General features: G+C 46.7%; 1 long non-coding RNA gene across 1 annotated transcript in view; it reads right to left on the bottom strand.

Moving 5' to 3' along the window:
• Positions 1-17,920: 17,920 nt before the first annotated feature.
• Positions 17,921-23,796, bottom strand: part of LOC147583466 (uncharacterized) — a 45,338-nt gene continuing 39,462 nt past the window's right edge. Inside the window, exon 3 of the long non-coding RNA XR_015248231.1 lies at positions 17,921-21,562. This is a non-coding gene — a long non-coding RNA (uncharacterized LOC147583466). The remainder of the gene's footprint in view (positions 21,563-23,796) is intronic.

Genomic DNA, 23,796 nt, shown 5'->3' with positions numbered 1-23,796 from the left:
GCCACATGACAAAGAGGATGTGTGCACGCTGTGGTCTGCACGCTGACTTTGGGGAGGGAGATGAGGTTCCAGGGCTCTTCTTGGACCCCTTGTTGGGTAAACTGAGGCCTGGGAGAAATGACTTGCCTGAGGTACCAGGAAGGTGGGAGAAGATATGGAGCAGGAACCCAAGCCATCTGATTGCAGCCCAGGCTGGCCCCACTCAGCTGTGGGAAGCAGGAGAGAAAATGCTCCCTGGGGGAGTGCTCCCACTGCGTTCCCAGGAGCCGGCGTGTGGTGGGTGCTTGGTTAGGCTGACACGTAGAATGGGATTAGACAGGTGGAAGGAACAAGGAAGGTGCCCCAGGCAGAGGCCACGGTCGCTACAAAGGCCCGAGACCCCTCTCCTCAACAACAGGAACAATTACCACCACCAACCTTAAGTGAATGCTCTCTGTGCCAGGCACAGGCTAAGCGTTTCATAGACACCATCTCATTTAACTCTCACATCCACTCTAGGATGCAAATGCTGTTGTCAGCCCCATTTTACCGATGGTGAAACTGGGGTTCAGAGAGGTTAAGTGATTCTCTGAAGGTCACACAGCCAAGAGCCAGGATTCAAATCAAAATGCCTAAGCCCAAGTTCTTGGTGGGGACAGTGACCTGCTTCCCTGACTGGTCCTCTCTGGGCCTCCCTTCCCTCACCTCTGGGGGGATGAGGGGGTCCAGAAGGTCATGAACAAAAAAAGCCACAGGCAGTAGGGAGGCCCCAAGCCTCTTGCTGTGATGCCACGCAGGCCAATACCCTCACGCCTGGGGACCTTCTCGGGACCTGAATTACCACATCCAAGCAGCTTCTCTCCCTAGTTTTGCCTGTAAAATGTCCTATCCCTCCGTGTTCTTGAACAAGCTTCAGACAGGCTTATCCCTGACACAGAGCTGGGCATGCAGGAGGGAGATGCTGGCAGGATTTCCCTCGAGAGTAGAGCAGGGAAAGTAACAGCCTGCAGGCAGGAAGCAGCCTTCACGGGGGCTCCCTTGGCGATGTGGAGCCGTGCGGTGGCTGTCCGCATACCTCCGACTTGGAACAAACCTGTCTTGGAGGCAGGAGCCCCCACGCACCGGGAGAGTCCAGCAGGGGCTGGATGACCACCGGGAGCAGCTATAGGAAGACACCTGTTTGAAGTCATGTTCTTTACAGATGGTGACAGTAATAAAAGAACCAACATGCCTCTGAGAGACTTGAGATATAATTGACATAGAACATTATACTAGCTCCAGGTGTACAATATAATGATTCAACACATGTATATATTGGGAAGTGATCACTAACAAGTTTAGTTAACATCCATCACCATGTATAGCTATAATGTTTTTCTTGTGATGAGGGCTTTTAAGATCTACTCTCTTAGCAACTTTCAAATATACAACCCAGTATAATTAACCACAGAGCGAACACTTCTACACTGGCACTGTGTGCCAAGCACCATACTAAGTGCTTTCATGCATATTTGCTCAGGAAATCTTAACAGTCCTATGCATAGGTCTATTCTTTTTAAAAAAAAAGAAAAGTTTATTTACTTGTTTTTGAGAGAGAGAAAGAGAGTGTGTGAGCGTGAGTAGGGGAGGGGGAAAGAGATCGGGAGAAAGAGAGAGAGAATCCCAAGCAGGCTCCATACTGTCAGCACAGAGCCTGACACGGGGCTTGAACTCATGAACCGTGAGATCATGACCTGAGCAGAAATCAAGAGTCAAACACTTAATCGACTGAGTCACCCAGGTGCCCCTGTAGGTGCTATTCTTATCCCCATTTCATAGATGGAGACACCGAGCCCATTCAGGAGGAGACCCACAGTAGCAGGTAAGGAGCAAAGCACGAACCCAGGTCTCAGGCCTGTCAGCAAGTGAGGCCTGGCCTGGGAGAGAGTCCCACAGCCCACCCCATCCAGAAAGTGAAGGGGGAGCTTCTTCTAATCAATCAGGCCAGGAGCCTAAGAGGAAAGTACACATAGGAGAGGAACTGAACATTCATAGGAAAGGAAACACAAGAGCTCATAAAGATAGAGCTAAATTAGAACCATCTGGAGAGATGAGTTTCTACGTCTCAGATTGGTAAAGACCGAACAAGCTGACAAAACCCTGTGTTGGTAAGAGGTGGCGGGAAACAGTAATCGCTCAGACATTGTTGTGGGAGGGCCAGGGGAAGATAGTATCAATATTACAAATGCCTGAACCCTCTGAGCAGCAACCCCACTTGTGGGAATTTACCCCACAGGCATGTGGAAGCCGCAGTGGGAGAACGGCGTATGTTCAGGGTTCTTTACTGCAGCACGGTTCATAGTAACACAAGTTTGAACAGTTAGGTCCCCGACAGGGAACTGGTGAAATCAGATGCTTTATCGTATGTTGGCACAAAAACACAATGAGGAAGCTCTTGACATGCCGATAGGGAACTCTGTACAAGATACCTTAAAGTAAAAGGTGAGGCGGCTAGACCTGATGCCAAAGGCACGATCCATAAAAAGAAAAATGGGTAGACTGGACCTCATCAAAATCAAAAGTGTTTGCTGGGCAAAGGTGCTGCTAAGAGCATGGAGAGACAAGCTGCAGAGTAGAAAGGATTTGCGAACTTTCTATCCCAAGAAGGACTTGTATCTAGACTATATAAAGAATAAACTTAATAGGAAGAAAACAAATAATTCCACTAGAAAATGGGCAAAAGAGGGGTGTCTGGGTGGCTCAGTCGGTTAAGCGTCCGACTTCAGCTCAGGTCATGATCTCACAGTTCGTGGGTTCAAGACCCACATTGGGGTCTGTGCTGACAGCTCAGAGCCTGGAGCCTGCCTTAGATTCTGTGTCTCCCTCTCTCTCTGCCCCTCCCCTTCTTGCTCTTTATTTATCTCTCTCTCTCTCAAAAATAAATAAGCATTTAAAAAATTAAAAAAAAAAGAAATAGGGCAAAAGATTTGAATAGGTAGTTTAACAAAGAGGACACACGGTCACCAAACAGGATCCATGAATGGAAAATAGATACATGAAACATTAGCCATTGGGGAAATGCCAAATAAAGCTCTGAGGAGATAACCACTAACCTATTCAAATGACTCAAATAAAAAATACTAACAATATCAAGTTCTGATGAGGATAGAGAGTAACTGGAGCTCTTAAACACTGCTGGTGGGAATGCAAAATGGTACAGCCACTCTGGAAAATGGCTTGGCAGTTTCTTACCCACTTAAGCATATGCTTACCATTCAACTCAGCAATTGTACTTCTGGGTACTTATCCTAGAAAAATGAAGACAGGTTCATGCAAAAACCTGTCTGTGAACATTCATAGTAGCTTGATTTGTAATTGCCCCGAACTGGAAACAACCCAATGTCTTTACACAGGTGATTGGATAAACAGACTGTGGTGCACCCATTAAATGGAATACCACAGAACAACAAAATGGAATGGATTATTGATAAACACAACAAACTGATCATAAGGGCATTATGCTGCGCTACAAAGTGCCAGTCCCAAGAGTGTACATAGTGTGTGATCCCATTTATATATCACTGTCAAGTGACATAATTACAGTCATGGAGAAGCGATCGGCGGTTGCTGGGGGATAGGGTTGGGGAAGGGCATGATTATAAAGTGGTAGCACAAGGGAGTTTCTTTTGGTGATTGGAACAGTTCTATATGCTGATGGTTACAAAATCTATCCGTGTGATAACATTTCATAGAACTCTGCCCCAGAAAACAAAACAAATGCATGTAAAAACTGGTGAGTCCCAAATAAGGTCTGATTTGGAGTTAATAATATTGTACCAAGGTCAATTTCCTGGTTTTGACAATGCACTATGATTATGTAAGATGTTATCACTGGGGGAGCTGGGGGAAGCTGGGTGAAAGGTCCATGGGAACTGTCTGTACTATTTTTGCAACTACTATGAGTCTTAAACTATTTCAAAATAAAAATGTAAAAAGTAGTAATGGTTTGGGGCTGCTTGCTTTTATTTGCTGTAAAAAAAAAAAACCAGAGAGGTGAAGAATGCATGCGGTGAGAGTCCCACTTGTGTGAAATGTAAATGCAGGAGTAATTCCTGTCTCTGACAGAATATTCCTGGAAATACACACAAAGGACTGAGAATATTGGAGCCACATTGGAGGGGACTGAGTGGCAAGGACACAGGGGTGAGAGAAAGAGAGAGGAAGCTTGATTTTTTTTTTTAGCTTTCCTCTTGAGACTTTCTGATTTTATGATGAAAACATCTATCACCTTTTAAAACTTTTTATTTAGTTTTTCTAAAAGCTGAGAGTCGGACCTGGGGCCCTGGGGAAATAGAGGAGCCATCTGTTTGGCCTCACAGCACGCCCAGTCCAGAAGGGAAAGGGGCCATGTCCTGGGGATGAAGATTGTATCAGGAAGGCAATATCTCACTAAGCTCAGGGAGACTACAAACACAAAAGAATAATTGACAGGGCGGGGGGACACCCAGCTCTAGCTGGCAGGGCCCCGGAATTGATGGCTCCTTCTTCTTCATGACAACAATGACCAGAAGTAATAAACAGAGCCACCAGGACAGTGGACACTTACCCAGGCACGTAGCCGAGCACTTCTCCGAGACTAACTCACGTAACCTCATGACATCACTGTACAAAGGAGGAAACTGAGGCACGGAGGCACAGTGACTTGCCCAAGGTCCCACGTGGAGTTTGCAGCACTGTGACATCCAGGGCTTCCTGCCCAAACTATGCTGATTTCCACCTTGGATCTCCTGACCAGAATCCCACACAACAGATGCTGGGCCAGAGTCACAGAAGGGGAAGGGCCCCCAGCTTGGAGGCCTCTCAGGCTAGTAGAGAGAAGGAGGTGGTGTGGAGTCAGGCAGGCAGCACAGTGAGGCACTGGATGTCCTCATGGAGCTTGCCGGGGAAGGGCAAGCAGATGACAGCGTGTGAGGTAGAGATCGTGAAAGAGGGCCTCAGCTGGGGCAGGCTGGTCAGACAGTCCTGGGTCCCAGTCTCTCCTTGCACCCTCCTTTTGCTCCCCCCAAATGGGGAGCATAATCATGCCCTCCTCCCAGAGCCTGCTTGTAGGCACCAACAGGCACAGGATGCCTTGTTGTCAGTAGCTCCAGAAAGTTGATACTATAGCCCAAATGTCCATCAACAGGTGAAAGGGTGATTTGTGGAAGAGTATATAGCAATGAATGAGCCTAAATCACAGTTATGTGCAGTGACAAAAACCTCAGAGAGTGACGAGCAAAAGAAGCCAAGGGCGGGGGCGGGGGGAAACATGTTCTGTTCATTAGTGTATTTTTTATTTATTTTTAAAAAAATTTTTAAATGCTTATTTTTGAGAGAGAGACAGAGAGACAGAGTGTGAGTGGGGGAGGGGCAGACAGAGAGGGAGACACAGAATCCAAAGCAAGCTTCAGGCTCTGAGCCATCAGCACAGAGCCCGACACGGGGCTGGAACTCAGGAACCGCAAGATCATGACCTGAAGTCAGACACTTAACCGACTGAGCCACCCAGGTGCCCCCATTAGCATTTTAAAATAAGCAAAACTAAAATGACATATCGGACAAAGTGCTAGTATCCAAAATCTATAAAGAGCTCACCAAACTCCACACCCGAAAAACAAATAACCCAGTGAAGAAATGGGCAGAAAACATGAATAGACACTTCTCTAAAGAAGACATCCGATGGCTCAGAGCCTGGAGCCTGCTTCCGATTCTGTGTCTCCCTCTCTCTCTGCCCCTCCCCCGTTCATGCTCTGTCTCTCTCTGTCTCAAAAATAAATAAATGTTAAAAAAAAAAATTAAAAAAAAAAAAAAGAAGACATCCGAATGGCCAACAGGCACATGAAAAGATGCTCAATGTCGCTCCTCATCAGGGAAATACAAATCAAAACCACACTCAGATATCACCTCATGCCAGTCAGAGTGGCCAAAATGAACAAATCAGGAGACTATAGATGCTGGAGAGGATGTGGAGAAACGGGAACCCTCTTGCACTGTTAGTGGGAATGCAAACTGGTGCGGCCACTCTGGAAAACAGTGTGGAGGTTCCTCAGAAAATTAAAAATAGACCTACCCTATGACCCAGCAATAGCACTGCTAGGAATTTACCCAAGGGATACAGGAGTACTGATGCATAGGGGCACTTGTACCCCAACGTTTATAGCAGCACTCTCAACAATAGCCAAAGTATGGAAAGAGCCTAAATGTCCATCACCTGATGAATGGATAAAGAAATTGTGGTTTATATACACAATGGAGTACTACATGGCAATGAGAAAGAACGAAATATGGCCCTTTGTAGCAACGTGGATGGAACTGGAGAGTGTGATGCTAAGTGAAATAAGCCATACAGAGAAAGACAGATACTATATGGTTTCACTCTTATGTGGATCCTGAGAAACTTAACAGAAACCCATGGGGGAGGGGAAGGAAAAAAAAAAAAGAGGTTAGAGTGGGAGAGAGCCAAAGCATAAGAGACTGTTGAGAACTGAGAACAAACTAAGGGTTGATGGGGGGTGGGAGGGAGGAGAGGGTGGGTGATGGGTATTGAGGAGGGCACCTTTTGGGATGAGCACTGGGTGTTGTATGGAAACCAATTTGACAATAAATTTCATATATTGAAAAAATAAAAATAAAAAAAAATAAGCAAAACTAATCTATGGTATTAGAAGTCGGGATCATGGTGATCTCTGGGGTCTGGGGAAAAGGGCAGGGAAGGGACTGGGAGGGGGATGAAAGGAAGGGACTTTTTGTCACACAGGTGTGCTCATTTTGTGACAACTCATCAAGCTGTACCCTTGTGTTTTGAGCATTTTTGTGTATGTATGTTATACTTTAATAAAAAAGGTTTGTTAAAAAAAAAAAAACTAAAGGAAGGCAACCTACAGAATGGGAGAAAGTATTTGTGAATCACATATGATAGGGGATTAATATCCAGAATACAGAAAGAACTCCTACAGCTCAACAGCAACAACTACCACAAAAGCCAGCCACGTTAAAAAATAAGCAAATAGATAGGCCTCCAAGAAATAACCGGGAAGTATTTGAAAAGATGCTCAACATCACTGATCATCAGGGAAGTACAAACCACAACCATACTGAGATACCACTTCATAGACCTGAGCATGGCTACTATCAAAAACAAAACAAGTGTGGGAAGGATGTGGAGAAATTGGAAGCCATGTGCACTGCTGGCGGGAATGTAAAATGGGGCAGCTGCTGTGCAAAACAGTATGGCTGTTCCTCAAGAAACTAAAAATAGAATTATCATATGATCCAGCAATTCCACTTCTGGGTAGATACCCAAAAGAATTCAAAGCAGCGTCTCAGAGAGATATTTGTACACCCTTGTCCACAGCAGCATGATTCACAGTAGGCAAAAGGCGGAAGCGACCCAAGTGTCCACTGATGGATGAATGGATCAACGCAATGTGGCATTACATACGATGGGATATCATTCAGCCTTAAAAAGGGAGGAAATTCTGTCACAGGCTACATGGATGAACCCTGAGGACATGGCACTCAGTGAAACAAGCCAGTCACAAAAGGACAAATACTTTCGGATTCCACTTATGGAATGTACTTAACATAGTCAAATGCCCAGGGACAGAAAGTAGGATGGCACCCAGGGACTGAGGGAGGGGAATGGGGAGTTAGTATTTAATGAGAAGAGTTTTAGTTCAGGAAGATGAAAAGTTCTGGAGATGGATGGTAGTGATGGGTTCACAACAGTGGGAATGTACTTATGTCACTGAAAACTGCATGCTTAGAAATGGTTAAGATAGTAAATTTTATGTTATGTGTATTTTCACATAGTTAAAAGCAAACAAGTAAGCAAACCAAAGGACTGTGGACTGGCCTCTAAGTGGACTGGAAAGGTGACCTGAGATGGACCTCACTGAGCTTGGGTCTCCTCACCTGGTGACTGGAGGTAACCAGTGCCTGTATCTGCTGAGGGTGTGGTAAGGTCAGGCGACAGACAGGGCATCTCATGGGTATGAAGGTGTCAATGTCCTCATCACTTCCTGGGAGGCCACCGTGGGAATGGGCGGGACACGAGTTTCTCATGCATAGTCCCTGGCAGGGACTAAGAGTTCCCCCAGGCCGGGGGAAGCCTGCTGCTCACAGCGGGTGCCATGATGCCAGGCAGTGACTTCACGTGACAGGCCAGGGAGCTGAAGGAGGCCTGGGTGGCGGGCAGGGCGAGCGAGCCGAAGTTATTCTTCTCTGTTCTCAGGGTTTTCAAATGAGGTGTGATAGAGGTGCTTCCCCACCCCTCAACAACAACTGGCAGACCTTGTGGCCTTTCTGGTCACTTCTGGGGATCAGCAGAGGTCTCCCTGTAGGTATTTTAAGAAGTCCAGCTGGTCAAAGTTAAATCAACATTTAGAGTTTGTATCCAAATGGAGACCTGTGTCACTGCCCAGCTGGGTGGGGCCTGATGGTGAGTCCTGGAGGCCACCTGGCTCCTTGTAGGTGGGGTGTGCCCACCTTGGGGGCAGGTAGGCACCCCCCCCCCACACCAGAAAGGGGGCAGAAAGGGCCCGCCGGCCAGTGCTGCTGTCATCTGGCATCTGGCTCTCTCTGGGACAGCCGCCTCTACATCAGTGTTCACTCTCAGGGGTGCTTTGTGTGTTCTTAGGAACTCCCACCCCACCCTGGCATGGGCACTCCTGAGGCCCCTTGCCACCTGCCTTTATTGGACTCCCCACACAATCCACTTCTACTAATGTCCCTTCATCCCAATTCTCTTTGGATGGGTCCCTGAAGATAAACCCAGCCTAGTCATATTCCCACCCCCTCTTAACCCATTTGCCTACAAACTGCCTGTCTCTACTCTGCCTGTGCTGGTAGCCTTTGGATCCCTTTGGACTGGTCTGGGCAGGGGCTGGGCCCCAGCCTTGTTCCCCTCATGCACCAGGGGGGAACTGGTCATGTTCTCCTGGAGATGTCTACCCATGCACTCCCCTGGTCCCCTGGAGATCCTGAAACCAGGGGATGTTGCCCAGCTTGGTGTGAGATGGGGGATGCTCCAACTTGCTGCCTCCAACCTGACTCTTCCAAGCTCTCTCCTTGATCTGAGACTGTAGGTGGAGGATGGCCCACTTTATAAAATGTTCTCTCCCACCTCTCCTTAGAATGTGGGGTTGCTTGTCCCCTGTTTTCCTCAGCTTTACAGCCTCAGCTGAGATAAGGCAAAGCCCCATCTAGCCAGCTGTTTCCCTGACAATCTCAAAAGGCTTTCTGCTGGGCCCAGTGACTCAGAGAGGTCAGTTCTACTTCATGAAGGAGCAAACTAGGGCTCAGAGAGGCCAGGCAGTTTGCCTAAGGTCACACAGCCAGCAAATGGTGAGGTCAGGATTTGAGTTCTCTCTCTTCTGGGCTACTCTGCCTTAAAGTGGCTGCCAAGGCAAGAGCTGGGATATTGAAGTAGGACCCTTACGGGGAGCAGTGGTCTTACAAAGCAGATTTCTCAGCCTCGTCCCAGGTTAGCTATCACCTCCAGGCTCTCTCTACTTGTGTGGAGGGAGTGGGGAAGGCAGGTAGGAGGACCTGGGGAGCACTGCAGTGAGGAAGGGCTCCCCCAGAGGACAGAACCACTCCTTTACCCCAGTACCCCTGCCCTCTGGCTGCTCCTTCTCTTCCCCCGCACCCTTTTAGTAGCTGGGCTTCCTGTGCAGACTCCATTCATGACCAGCAATGAAACTTGAGCCTTCAGCAGAAACTCTCAGCCTCAGCCTCTTCATCTGCATCAGGAGAATGGTCAGAGTCCGGCCTTTCCAGCCAGGCTGCTGTTAGGACAGGGCTGTATCATGTGACTTAGGGTGTGGACTCCAGGCCAGAATTCTTGGAATTAAATTCTGCCTCTGTAGTTCCCTGGATGCATGGTCTGTGGAGGTTACCTAACCTCTTTGTGCCTCAAGTTGCTCATCTGTAAAATGGGGGTAACCATAGAGAACTGACTGGTAGGAACGCTGAGAGGATGAAGTTAATTACTATGGACAAGATTCCCACAGGGGTGCTGGCTCCTGGTATGGAACAGATGGATGTGAGCTGTACTGTCATGTTACAGGGGAGGAAATGGGCGAGGTGGTTTGTGCAGCATGCAGCCTCTTCCACTCAGTGTCCCTATCTCTGAAGCCAGATTGCCGGCAGTTGAGGGGTCTGGCATGTGTGGGACCTCAGGGCCTCCACTGGCCGCCCCCAGCCTCCCCAGGCCTTGCTCCTAGTTCTCCTGGCCAGCCAGAGTGCATCTGGCCAGAGCCCTATCCAGCCAAACGTTCCTGGAGGAGGATTCAGGTATTAGTGGGGATCCGGAGCCTGGGGGCTGAGTGGGAGGAACTGTGGTCAGGGTGACTGGAAGGCTGGGTGGGCAGAGGCCAGTGCAAAGGCAGCCCTCTGTTCTTCACTCCTAAAGGCCCCAGTTCCACTGCATCTCCAGGACATTTCCTGGGAGAGATACATGGCCCCTTTGACCTTCAGCTTCCTCATCTGACAGAGCTGTCAGAGGTCCATCATAGGGATTCAGTGAGATAACCACATATCAGGTGATCAATAAACAGTGGCTGCAATTGTTATATCAGTATCTCATTGGTGGGGGTGGCTGTCTAGGGCTTAGAGATTAGTAGGATGCCAGAGCCCAGAAGAAAACTTGAGAATTATGGCTGTATACATACTTTGCAAATGAGGAATCCAAAAGCCAAGGTCACACAGCAACTAGGCAAGGGAGCCAGGGGAACCACACAGGGATCCAGGCTCCTCAGTCCACTGAACCAGTGTTGTCACATGGGCAGTTTCTTGCATGGCCCTGGGAATATGCAGAGGGAAGTGGGGGGGGGGGGGGCTCGTGACTGGGAGGTGGGTGGAAGGACCAGAAACTCCCTGGGGCACGTAAACACACTCACACTCACACACTCACACCCTAGAAGTAGCCATGGTCAGAATCCCCTACTAGTTACTCAGTTCTAGGGTTGGGAGATGTAATACAGAGCCAATGCATGCTGGACAGAGTGGGGGACACAGATGTCCCATCCATGACTGCCATAAGCTTCTGAGTGACTCAGAGAATTGGAAGAGCCTTCATTCATCATCGACCTCAGCCCTTCATTATGAATACTGCTCTTTTAAATTATGGAATACTTCCAACATACAGAAAAGTGCAGAAAATAATGTAGCAAATGCCCACGGATTCTTCGTCCAGCTGTCATATTCTAGCATGTTGGCTCTTGCTCCTCTTCTTCCTCCTGCTCCTCCTCCATCTTCAAAGATCACATTAGGGATACAGTAGGAGCCCTCAGGTACCCCTCACAGATGCACTTCTCTCCCTCCCTCCCATGAGAAATCACCCCCTGAATCTGGAGTGTATCCTTCCCTCATTTGTTTTCACACATACATCTGCATCCATAAACATTACCCGTGTCTGCTTACTATCAAACTTTATATAAATGGGGCTATCCTATGAGACACCCTGCAACTTGTGGTTTTGACTTAGCCTCAAGTTAGCAAGGTTGTTCCGCACTGTTCCACAGAGCTCGAATCCATTCACTGACAGTGTCTAAATAAACGGCTGTTCATGAGTCCTTCTCCTACTGATGGAAGGCTAGGCTGTTTCCAATAGTTTGCCCTCACAGATCAGCTGTCCTGCATGCAAATGTTGATCCAGGGGCGCGATGGCTGGGCACAGGGTCTGAGCACCTTGGCTTCCCTAGGCGATGCCCTTCTGCTTCCTGGGGTGGTGATGCTACTCTGTAGCCCCACAGCTGCACATCAGGGATTCATGTTTCACTAATGCTTGAGGGTAGACCAAAGCCTCACTTCTTAAATGAGGAAAGTGAGATGCAAGGAGGAAAAAGATCTGACATCCTAGAGTTGGTGACCAAGGGAGCCAGGGCTTGAACCCAGTTCCCTCCATGTTCCAGTTATCTATTGCTACATAACAAACAACCCCAACACTAAGTAGCTTTAAAAAAAGCTATTTTGCTCATGAATCTGCAATTCCAGCAGGGCTTAGAGGGGAAAGCTGGTCTCTGTGGTGTCCAGCTTGTGATGTCAGCTGGGACCACTCAACTGGAAGATCCATTTCCAAGATGACATATACATGGCTGTTGAGCTCAGCTAGGAATGAGGGTGGGGTCTTAGGGGCCTCTTCATGGGCTGCTTGGACTTCCTCAGGGCAGAGTGGCTGGGTTCCAAGAGCCAGTGTCCCAGAAACTGGCACAGTGTCACTTCTGCCTTACTCTACTGGTCAAACAAGTAAAGTGTCCAAATTCAAAGAGAAGGAGGGTCTGTGTTACACCTTGTGTCTTGATGGAAGAAGTGTCAAAGAATTTGGGAGTCATGCTTTAAAACTGACACATGTGACTTCTGCAACATGCCTTCAATAATGTGGCTTCAAGATGCTCTAACTTTATTACCAACATTTTTAATTGATAGATTTTACTTTAAAAAACATAAAATTTGGTAACATTGGGCCTTCATTCCCAGATGGCCTCACTAGCTGGGGTGAGGAAAAAATCGCTCTGGTAAATCTTGTGTTTTCTGCAGTCCCCAGCATTTTGAACTGACCCCTATGGACCTTTGAGTTGGTAAAGTGTGGGTTATAATTCTAAAACATTAGAAGGGCATTGGGGAACAATCACTCCATGGGGATTAATGTGAACACAGTCTGGAGTGTTTAGCTGAGAGATATCCCAATATGAAGCCCTTGGAAGATGTTCAGCTCTATGGGGAGAATAATCCTGGAAGGCTTCCCAGAGGAGGTGACACCTGAGCTGACTCTTGAAAGATGGGAAGGATTTATAAAGGTTCAGGACTCTGGGAGCCAGTAAGTGTGATCTCCAATTGAGTCGCTGAGCAGTAAGATCATGAAGGACATAACAGCAAGGAGTTTTCCCTGGGTGTCCAATCTGTGGTCCCAAATCCAGTCTCTTCATTCTTGGGTGGGAATGTAGAGCAAAACTTGAGGCTTGAAGTGGGTGATGACTTGAAGGACACCCAAAGACACCAGACCCTCAAGATACTGTTCTCTCTGGCTGGCCATACTGCTTCAGATTCCACCATCAGCACCACCCCTGAGATTGCAACAGTCTTCAGGAGGCACATGATACTTGTGTGAGGAAGGACACGTGTGTGCATAAATTAGTCCCTTGCCAGTTAATCTGAAGTGATATGGATTAATGAACCCATCAGATTAGCTAGCATAGACAAGGAACTCCTGGGATGAGTAAGTAAGTGTTGATAAAGAGAAAAGAAAGCGCTGGTTGAAAATGGCTGGGTGGGGCCCCACCATGGGAAGCCCTGAGCGTCACAGGGCAGAGGAAGATCTCAGGTCGCCAGGGAAGGGAGAGACAAAGGCGGGAGTAAGAAGGTGAGACCCTTGAGGGCCACCATTTGTCACGGCTTCCTGCAAGTCACTAGTCTCTCTTTTTTGGGCTGCCATTTCCCCCTCTGCCAAAGAGGAGACCTCTTCACACTCGTGCTCTGGGAGTCGAAGATCCCTTAAGCCTAACCTTCCAAGACACTAGGATCCCAAGTTCTCATGGATTCTAAGAATTGTATGATTGTTTTTATTAAATGTTGTCTTTCCACGGTACTTTTGAAAATACAATCAAAGACACCGCGGCTCAAAGAGTCAACTTCCAGAGCTCCAAGAGTTTAAGATTTGATGTTCTTTAGGGTCTAAGCTTTAAAATTCAATCATTCTAAGCTTTTATGAATCCATTGTACTTTCTCATCCAGACCCATGATTTGTACTGAAGCCAGTGATTTATCCGTGTGCCACCTGAAGTACGAATTTTCTTCAAACTTCAAACTTAAATTTAAAAATGTTTCCTTTTAACTTAACCTCATTCTAAATAATAACAATATCTGTGAAATCGTGAATTTGAGGGACAAACTACTATTTCCCCAAAAACATACCAAGTAAGCTTTGGTAAATGTAGGTCCTGGCACCCCCTCGAACCATATCAGGCACCATCAGCAATTTCTATACCACATTTCAGAAGCCACTGCTCATGTTTGGAGGCTGGGTGCACTTCTCCTGAGCTCCCAGCACAGACAGGAGTGGGCAAGATCCACGGGGAGATACTATGCATCTATACCACCATCTAGTGGCCAAAACGCTAGACACAGAAGGAAGGAGCAGAGAGAGGGCGCCTGGGCCTGGGAAAGTTGCAGGTGAGGTAAAGGGACAGATGACTTGAGAAACAAAGCAATTTGATGGCTAATCAAGTTCTAAACGGGCAGTACAGAGACAACTTAAGTGTCCCTCCCTGGATGACTTTAAAAGAACTATAGTACATCATATGGTATAACACGCAGGCATTGCCAAGGATGCTATAAAGAAATATTATTGATATGGAAAAGATGCTCAGTTGAGAAAAAAAACACTAATCAAAGCAATTCCATGCAACTTATTTAAAGTGTGAGTATAAATCTACTTTGGGTGTCCATTTAGAGAGAATGTTACCTTCCCAACTTCCCCATGGCAGTAAATGAACCCCATTCACATAGCTGCTCAAGCCAGAAACCTAGAAATTATTCAACCCTCTCCCCTACCCCAATCCACCCACTTCTCTCCCTCTCCACAGCTACCACCCTGGGCAGAACCAGCATCATCTCTAGCCTGGGTGACCACATTGGCCTCCCAAGTACAAACTTGTCCCACTGCCTTCTCCATGCCATAGCCAAGAAAGCTCTCTCTGATTAACACCTGCCTCCCAGTCAAAATTCCCCAGCAGCTTCCCACCTCATGTAGAATAAAAGCCACCTCCTTGCCGTGGCCCCCATGTGCCAGTCCCCTCTCTAAACCTCTTCACTCCACTCCTGCTCACCAAGCTGCTGTCACTTCCTCAAACCTGGAGACTTTGCCTGGGCTGGCTCCCGACCCCGAAACACCCCTGGCTCTGTTCCATCCACGCCTGCCTCACTTCTACTCAAACCTCAGACCTGGGCACAGCGTCACCTCCCCTGAGAAGCCTCTGTGGGTAATGGGATTTCATCTCTGTATTTTGATTTGCCTGGGGAACAAGTATTCATATGATATAATCAGAAGAAAGCAATCGAGTTATATTTGCTTTAAAGTAAAATCAAACATATAGACCACTGGCACACAGGGAGTTCAAAGAAGGGGGAGATCTGTGTGGGCTGGAAGGCTGGGCAAGGTTTCCAGGGGAGGTGAGGATTGGAGGAAGGGACATTAAGCCGAGGAAGGAGGACAACATTCCAGAAAGGGAAATATGTGAACAAAGGCATGGATGTGGGCAGGGGCAGCTGGAGGAGGTGGTGCTGAATGATTTTGCCTGCCTGGCACATTTAATTCTAGTTGAAAAACGTTTTTTCCTCTCAGGATCCACCCTTCCCCCATTCTTAGACCATGTGTTTCCAGTGGGGCTGATTCTCAATACGGGTGTGTGAATTAACCCCGGCCAATGAGAGCCCTTCCTGGTATTTTTGCCTCATCTACTGAAAAAGGGTGTTGTATTTCCACTGTAGTTACCAAGCTGGGAGGATGTATGCCGGATCTTCTTTGCCATTGTAAAGGAAGAGCTTGCCTGAGAATAAAGCCCGTGCAGCAGAAACCAGAGCCAAAAATGGAGACAGTCCCATTCCTCACGACGGTGTTTGAGCACCTGGATTTCCACCCTAGACTTTTCAGATCTGTGAAGCAATAAATTTCACCTCTTTTGAGGGTTAGGCTAGTTTGCCATCTGTTTCTGTCACTTGCAACCCAAAGAGTCCTAATTTCCACATGAGTTTGGCTGAAACAGAGACTTGGTATGGAAAGAAGGTACCTGAGCAAAGGCAGCAGAAGCAACAAATATGGTGATCATTCTTTGAAGGGAAGACCTTTATTCCCAGTGGACTGAGGCATTTAGTCTGAGAATTAGAGTTTGAATCTTTGAGCCAAGCCAGAAATCTGAAACGATAGGCCTTCCCTCCTGACTGCCCACAAGCCACAATCTCTCTCATCTATCCAGAAATCCTTTGAAAGGAGACCCAGGGACAGAAATGGCCTGGGGCAGCTCCCGTTCTTGGCCTCCTGGGGCTCTGGAAGGAAACTTTCTAAGTCTTCCCAGACCGCACTGGGAAGGCCAAATATCCACAAGACAACTAGGCAGAGGACGAAATGGGTGAGGGTGGGGATCATCTGATGCATTTTCCATTGCTCTTTCCCCGCTTGTACACAGTCCAGCTGCTCCCAAGAGCCTTTGGTGTCTGGCAGGGAGATGCTGCGGAAGAAAGGAGAGAGACACAGGCCCCCTGGTTCTAGTCCAAATCTAGTTCCTCCTAAGAACTGCATGAAGACATGACATGTGGCAAAACCCGAAGGCCCTGGAGCACCTGGGTCATGTGTTCCCCCGTGAGGCCTCACATAGTGCCTGGCACAGGGTCCTATAAAAGGGTCTAGTTTCCATTCAGAAAAAGACCCCAAGTGCTTGCTGGGAACGAGCAGAGCAGGAGTCCATCAGGGCTGAGATGGGTGATCACACATGTCACTGACTTGTCTCTTCAGGGCACCTCACACTCCTGCCCTCCTGCAGCCATCTCATCCAGCCCCCACAGGGGCCCAGCTCCCTCAGAAACCCTCTGGCCTGACATCAGTCACAAACCACTTTCCAGCGTTTGAAAGCTGCATCTGTAGATGTGAGCTAAAATCAATACAGAAAAGTATTTATTAAAATTCAGTGCCTTTTCATGACAAAAACTCTCAGAAAAGAGTATCAGATAGAATTTCCTTAATCTGATAAAGGGAATCTGCCAAACATACAGATACACACAGAGACAGGCAGACAGACAGACACAGACACACACACACACACACCTAACATCATCATTAATGGTGAAATATTAAATGTTTTTCTCCTAAGTATAGGATCAAGAAAAGGATGTCCACCACTAACTTTTCTATCCAACATTGTATGGCAGGACCCAGTCATTTCAATAAGGCAAGAAAAATAAAAATAAACCATGATTGGAAAGGAAACTTACACACTGTATTATTTCAGATGACAATGTTGTATATGGAAAAATCCAAATAATCTGCAAACTATTAGAATGAGTATATTTAGTAAGGTTGTTGAATATAATCAACATGTAAAAATCGATTGAATTTCTATATGCTAGCAATAACCAGAAAATGAAAAACTTTAAATATCATTTATAATAATATTAAAATCATCTAATATTTATGAGTAAATCTAATGAAAGAGGTATGAGATCTCTATGCTAAAAACTACAGAACTTTGCAGATAAACTGAAGAAGGTCTAAGTGGAGAATTACACGATAGTCACTGATTGGCCAACTTAATGTTAAGATATCAATTCTCCCCAAATAGATGTATACAGTCAATGTAAGCCCAATGTAGATCAATATCTCAGCAGGTATTTTTGAGGAAACGCATGTTGATTTTAAAATCTATATGGAGATTCAAAGGACCTAGAATAGGTAAGGACGATCTCAAAAAAAAAAAAAAAAAGTTGGGGGACTTAACACCACCAGATGTTAAGAGTTTTTATAAATCCACAGGCAGTAAGACAGTGTGGCACAGCATAATCCCGTCAAATGGGCCAGAATAAGGAGCCCAGAAAGAGACAAACACATATTCCTTCAGCTGATTTACAGTAAAGATGTACTACAATTCGGTGGGGGAAAGATGATCTTTTCATTGAGTAGCATTAGCCCAATTGGATTTCCATATGGGGGAAAAAAAGCCTAACTCGTACCAAATACAAATATGAATTTGAGATGGATCATAGATCTAAAAATGATAAATCTTCTAGAAAAAGAAAAAGACAGGAATATCTTCATGACCCTATAGGATAGGAAAAGATTTCCTAAACAAAACAGATTGACAAAAGATGTTTGCAGTATATGTATGAAAAGTAACTCATATCCAGAACTTTTATAAATTAATAAGAAAAAGCAAACATCTCAATTTTTTTTAATGGGCAAAAACTTGCATAGGCACTGTACAAAAGACGATATCCGAAAGGCCAACAAGTGCAACAGCAACATGAGTCATCATGGAAATGCTGATTAAAATCTCAGTAGGACACTATCACCACCCTCTCTCCCCCATGACTAGTGTGTATGTGCTGGACTCAGAGAGATCTCCCTTCGAGGGAGGGTTGAGGACCGGTCATAGGGAGTGCTGTCAGCTCCTTCAACACCTGCTTCTGCTCTGGAGAACTGCCTTGCCTGGGGCCATGGCCCTCCCGCAGCAGTCCACATCCAGGGACTGAGTGAGGCAGGGTTCTAGGTCTGCTGTTTCCACCAAAGTAGTCACTGGGGTGGGCAGTGCTCACCCCGGGGCTCCCTGCTGGGTTGACTGGGGCTCTGTTGGCCCGCACCGCAGATCAGCTTCTCTCCCTCTGTCCAATTCTGCTCCTCCCCTTTCTTTTCACAGGTGCTGAGCCCTAACAGATACCTTGCAACCCCGACTCCATCACAGCACCTGCCTCTGGAGAAGCCAACTGTGACAGTGAGGATGTAGATGGATATGAAGCAACTGGAACTCTCGATTATTGCTGTTTGGAGAGTAACCTAAAAGCACTTCAGAAAACTGTTTGGCAGCATCTATTAAAAGCAAAGATGCAGATACCCTATGACCTAGGAAATTCTCTTCTGGGTAGATACCCAACCAAAATCAGTGCTTATGTCCACGAAAGCCTTGCTTGCAGAAGCTTTACTCATGACAGCCCAAACTGGAAACAGATGGGATGGTCACCAACAGGAGAAGGGATGAGTACATGCTAAGTCTGGACAATGCCACACGACACTGGAAGTTAAAAGAAAAAAGCTCTGCTAAATATGGATGAATCTCATAGGCACTATGTTGAACTGAAGAAGCCAGACCTGAAGAGTGTATACTGTATGGCTCCATTTATGTGAAGTCTGAAACCATGGACAACCAATCTAAGATGATAGAAGTCAGGAGAGTGGACACTGGGGGTGCTGGGCAGCTCAGTCAGTTAAGCATCTGACTTCGGCTCAGGTCATGATCTTGTGGTTTGTGAGTTCGAGCCCCGCGTTGGGCTCTGCGCTGACGGTAGGAGCCTGCTCTGGATTCTTTCTCTCCCTCTCTCTCTGCCCCTCCCCTGCATGAGCATGTGCTCGTGCGCTCTCTCTTTCTCTCTCTCTTTCTCAAAATAAATAAGGAAACTTTAAGTAAAGGAAAGTGGACACTGATGCTGCAGGGAAGCTGCTGGGAGCTGGCAGTACCCCATTTTTTGATCTGGGTGGTGGCCACATGGATGTATACACATGCAAAAATCCATCATGCTCTACAGCTAAGATTTGTGCGCTTTACCGAGTGTTATACCTTGATAAAAAAAAAAAATAGGGTTAAAAACAAAGGAAAACAGAAGTTCCAAGCTTTCATAACGACTCACATTTACTGAGAATATACTATGTTCTAGGACCTGGGCTTTACATGCAGTAGCTCACTGACTCCACCTACAGACACACATTGACACACACACACAAAACACAGCCACACCAATACACATGTGCCAAACACACACACCAACATACACACACAGAGCAAAACCATAAAAAAAAATAAGATACAGCATGTGATACTTGGGAGAGGTTGGGGGCAGGTATTAGTGCAAATATTTGCATTGCTTATTTCAGTTTGCAAATCCTTTCAAGCTTCTTACTGTATTTCTTCCTCTCTACAGCCTGGGAGACCATCATGCTAATTCTGCCTGCTGAGAAACCATGCTCACCGTTGGGGAAGAAGGGATAACCAATTGCACATCGGCTCTTGTCCTTTGTTTTTGGAAAGTGAGGATAATTATGGTTTCTTTTCAGAGACTGGCAGGTTTAGAGCTCAGAGAAGCTTCGAATCACTAAGCTGGAAGCAGCACAGCCAGGTGAGGTATCTGAGGCACAGTAGGTGGCCCCAGGCCACACAATAAATGGGTGGTGGACCAGAAACCTGCTTAAAAATAAGATTTTAACTACCCCTAAGAGAGGCAATGCAATGGCATGAAACAAAAGTAGGGGTTGGAGTAGAAACAAAAACCAACTCTTCTTCCTCCCCAGTTCTTCAAAGACCCACCTCCCTGTCGACTAGAACCCCCAAAGCGGCTCCTGATAGAATAGACACTGAGTCCTGGCCTCCTTTCCTGCCAAAGGATTTCCAAAGATGCAAACAAGAACCACACTCAAGCATTCCTCCACCCACACTCAGAACCACATCCCAGCCAGAGAGAACGGAAGGGAACTCAGAACTCATTAGTGTCACCCCTGGGACCTAGGCAAAACACATTCCTAAAGGTCTAGGGCCTCAGATGGGGCCATCTGGGAACAAAAAGATGGAAAATCCCAGATCTCAGGGCTGGACTGTCAGGCAAGTGTCAGTCCATAGAAGGGGCTGCGGGCACAGCCATCCTGACACCAAAGTGAGGCATGGCCGACATGTGGTTAGGGCCGTCCTCAAAGGAAGCTGTCTTGGCAGTGGATGAGAGAAGTTCTAGCAAAATCCAGACTTGGTGCCATCCCCTAAGTCTTAAGTTGGGCTTCTTATGTGATGATTTAGTAGTTAATCCACTCAGCTGAGACCCTGGGCTTTCTGGCTGCCTGGAAGGAAGGGGGAGGAAGGAGGATCTTGGTCTTGGTGCTCGGCCCAAGTTCAATGACCATTGGGAAATTATGTAACAGACACACACCATGTCCGCCCACGGGTCTTTCCAGCACACCAACCTCAAGAGACCCTCCTACACCTTTGCTTAATTCAGTCTTAGCCCTGCACCTCTTGCCCAAGCAAGCTCCGTTTTCTTTCTTCTTCTTTTAAATTTTTATTTATTTTGAGACAGAGAGAGAGCATGATCAAGGGAGGGACAGAAAGAGAGGGACAGAGAGAATCCCGAGCAAGCTCCATGCTGTCAGCACAGAGTCCAACACAGAGCTCCACCTCACAACCGTGAGGTCATGACCTGAGCTGAAATCAAGAGTCAAACGCTTAACCAACTGAGCCACCCAGGTTCCCCTCAAGCTCCACTTTCTGAAATCTTCTGAGCCCACTGTGTGATTGATTTTCCCTTTTAGGACCATGTGTTCTGGCCAGCATTTCATTGCTTTCTGACCTGGGCTTCCTGATTTCACCACTCCTACTGTCCTGTATAACAGCACAATTCCCCAGGGGGCAGACAGTGCCCCTACCAGTTTCTGCCAGCCCTACAACCAGAACCTAATGGGGTTGGCTCAGGGGCTGGGGCCACTGTCCCAAACAAAACTGAAAGGTATAAGCATCTTGCAACACCCCTGAATGCTTCCTGGTAGGAAAAATGAACTGATGCATCAACGTGCCCAGTTGACTCATGCCTGTTGGGCACAAGTGTGGAAGACTGGAGGATGCTCATAATGACAGCAAGTCCCTGCCCTCTGGACACTCCCGTCCTTGGGGTGAGGCTGGTACACAAAGAAAGAATAATCACACAGCTTTGGGGGGACTTTCAGAGCTGTACAAGGAAGTCAGCACAAAGGCAGCAGGTCTTCATTGTCAGCAGGCACAGCTGGAGGTTGCAGAGGTTCAAGGACAAGTGTGGCATCCAGTGGTCCCTACAGGGAGGAGGCAGTGAGTGGTGAAATCCAGCAAAAGGCAAAATGGCTACCTCACTGGGGCCACATATGGTAATCTACGTTCCTTTCCTTATCTCCCCCTGGGTCGGTGTCTCTCTCTCTCTCTCTCTCTCTCTCTCTCTCTCTCTCTCTCTCTCTCCTCTCCCTCTCTCTTTCCCTCTCCTCTTCTCTCCTTCCTTCCCCCTTTCCCCCTTTCTGGGTCTCTGGCACTCCTTCTAGTCTCTCAGTCTCTCTCTTAGTCTCCTGTTGTCACTCTGTCTTTCTGTGACCCTCTCTCTGTCTCACTCTCTAGATCTCTGTCTCCTTGCCTTCTCTTTGCCTCCCTTTATCTGTCTCTCATTTCTCTTTTCCTCTCTCTCTCTCCCTTCTTTTTGTGCATCTGCTTCTTCTTCCTGCCACCCACTGGCTTCCTCTGCTTTTACTCAGTCTCTACCCCTACGACTCTGCCTGGCCAGTGCCCAGATCTCTGCACTCCTATGCTAGTGCCCTTCTAGCTACAGGACACCAAAGGAACTCAGAAACTGGGAACAATTACCCATACTCTATCCCAGAACCCTAAACACAAGAGAATTAGAAGGACTTCAGAGAGAATCTAATCCAATGCCTAAAAAAATTTAGGTATACTTTACATACAGTAAAATGCATGCATCTAAAATGCACAGCTTGATGGTTTTTACATATATGTACATGCATGTAACTACCAGCCAGATCAAGATATAAAATAGTTCCAGTTCCCCAGAAAGTTCCTTCACCTCGCTTTCCAGTCAATTCCCACTTCTCCAAAGGTGACTACTCATCTGAATCATTTCACTATAGTTTTGTTAAGCCATTCCAAAAATTCCTTTAAATAGAATCACACAGTATGTAGTCCTTTGAATCTGGCTTATCAGGTTCAGTATAATGTCTATGAGATTCACCTACATTGCTGTTTGCATCAGTAGTTCGATCCTCTTATTGCTGGGTTGCCAAATAGTATTCTGTTCTATGAATTACGGCTATCTCTCAATTGGTTTATTCATTCACCTGTTGATAGACATCTCGATTGTTTCTAGTTTTTAGCTGTTAAGAATACAGATGTTGTGAGTGTTTATATAAAGTCTTTCTGTGGACATGGATTAGTCAACAAAGGGAATATTCTGGCACAAATGACTGAAAACTCCACTGATGGTCAAATCTTCGGGCATGGCTTGATTCAGGGACTCCCAGTCTCATCAGCCTCCACTCCATTTCTCCACTAGGCTTTTAACTTTACCTTTTTTTGTATACACGAACCCATTCTCAGACTGTTTGCCCTCTCTCCATCCCACTTGTAACTCAACCTTTCACCACTGCTTATCCAATCAGCAAACATTTATGGGGCCAGCTCTGTGCCAAGCATTGAGCAATGTATGGGTAGGAAAACAATGGGTGAATGAGATCTATCCTTGCCCTTTGCCCTCATAAAAGGTCTAGTAGGAGAAATGGAAAGATAGGGGCACATAAACCCACAAATAGCTGTATATAAGCCAGGAGCTCCAATTACAAAAAGGAATTCTTCAAAAGGAAGGGGAGAGATGTCAATGACTGTCCTATTTGGGGACACTGGGATATGGCCACAAAGGTTTTCATTGCTTTCAACTCTGTGGGCTTCTCTGTGAAGTCTCTCTGCTGCTGCCCAGATGAAATCTTCCAGACGTCAGATGTCCACACAGGGGCTGTTTGTTTGCCTCTGATCACAGACTTGTTTATGAAGCAAGGCTTGGGGAAACATTCCTTGTTCAAATAGATGATTAAAACCCTGCAGGAAAATTCTGTGTCCTTGAGGTTGGGGAACTCAATGTTCCACATCAGTGTTGGTCTTTCCTTAAGGACCTTCCGCTCAGCCATGAGGGCTGGTGGGATGGATTATTTATTGTCTGGATTAAATGTGTCCTCTGGCTATAAAACAGGAGCCAGAGTCCTGAGTGACACTTCCAGGGCAAGACCAATTTGTCCCCAAGAAGAGCTCTAAGGATTGTGGTCTCTCTCTCCTTTCTCTTTTGTCATTTCAGGACAGAGAGATTCTAAGTAAGCATGGATATTCTGCCCCAAGGGGTTTTCACTTAAGGGCATCCATTCATTTTATATTCATTTTGTTTATGCCTGATACACACCAGGCATTGGGCCAGGCTCTGGGCACAACAGTGAGCAAGACAGACCCAGCAGAGCTCACAGTCCGGTGGAGGAGACAGATA

Source organism: Puma concolor, chromosome A2 (genome assembly GCF_028749965.1).
Source record: "Puma concolor isolate L17-30 chromosome A2, mPumCon1.1.hap2, whole genome shotgun sequence".
Classification (NCBI taxonomy): Eukaryota; Metazoa; Chordata; class Mammalia; order Carnivora; family Felidae; genus Puma; species Puma concolor.
This window is presented reverse-complemented; position numbering and strand designations above follow the sequence as displayed.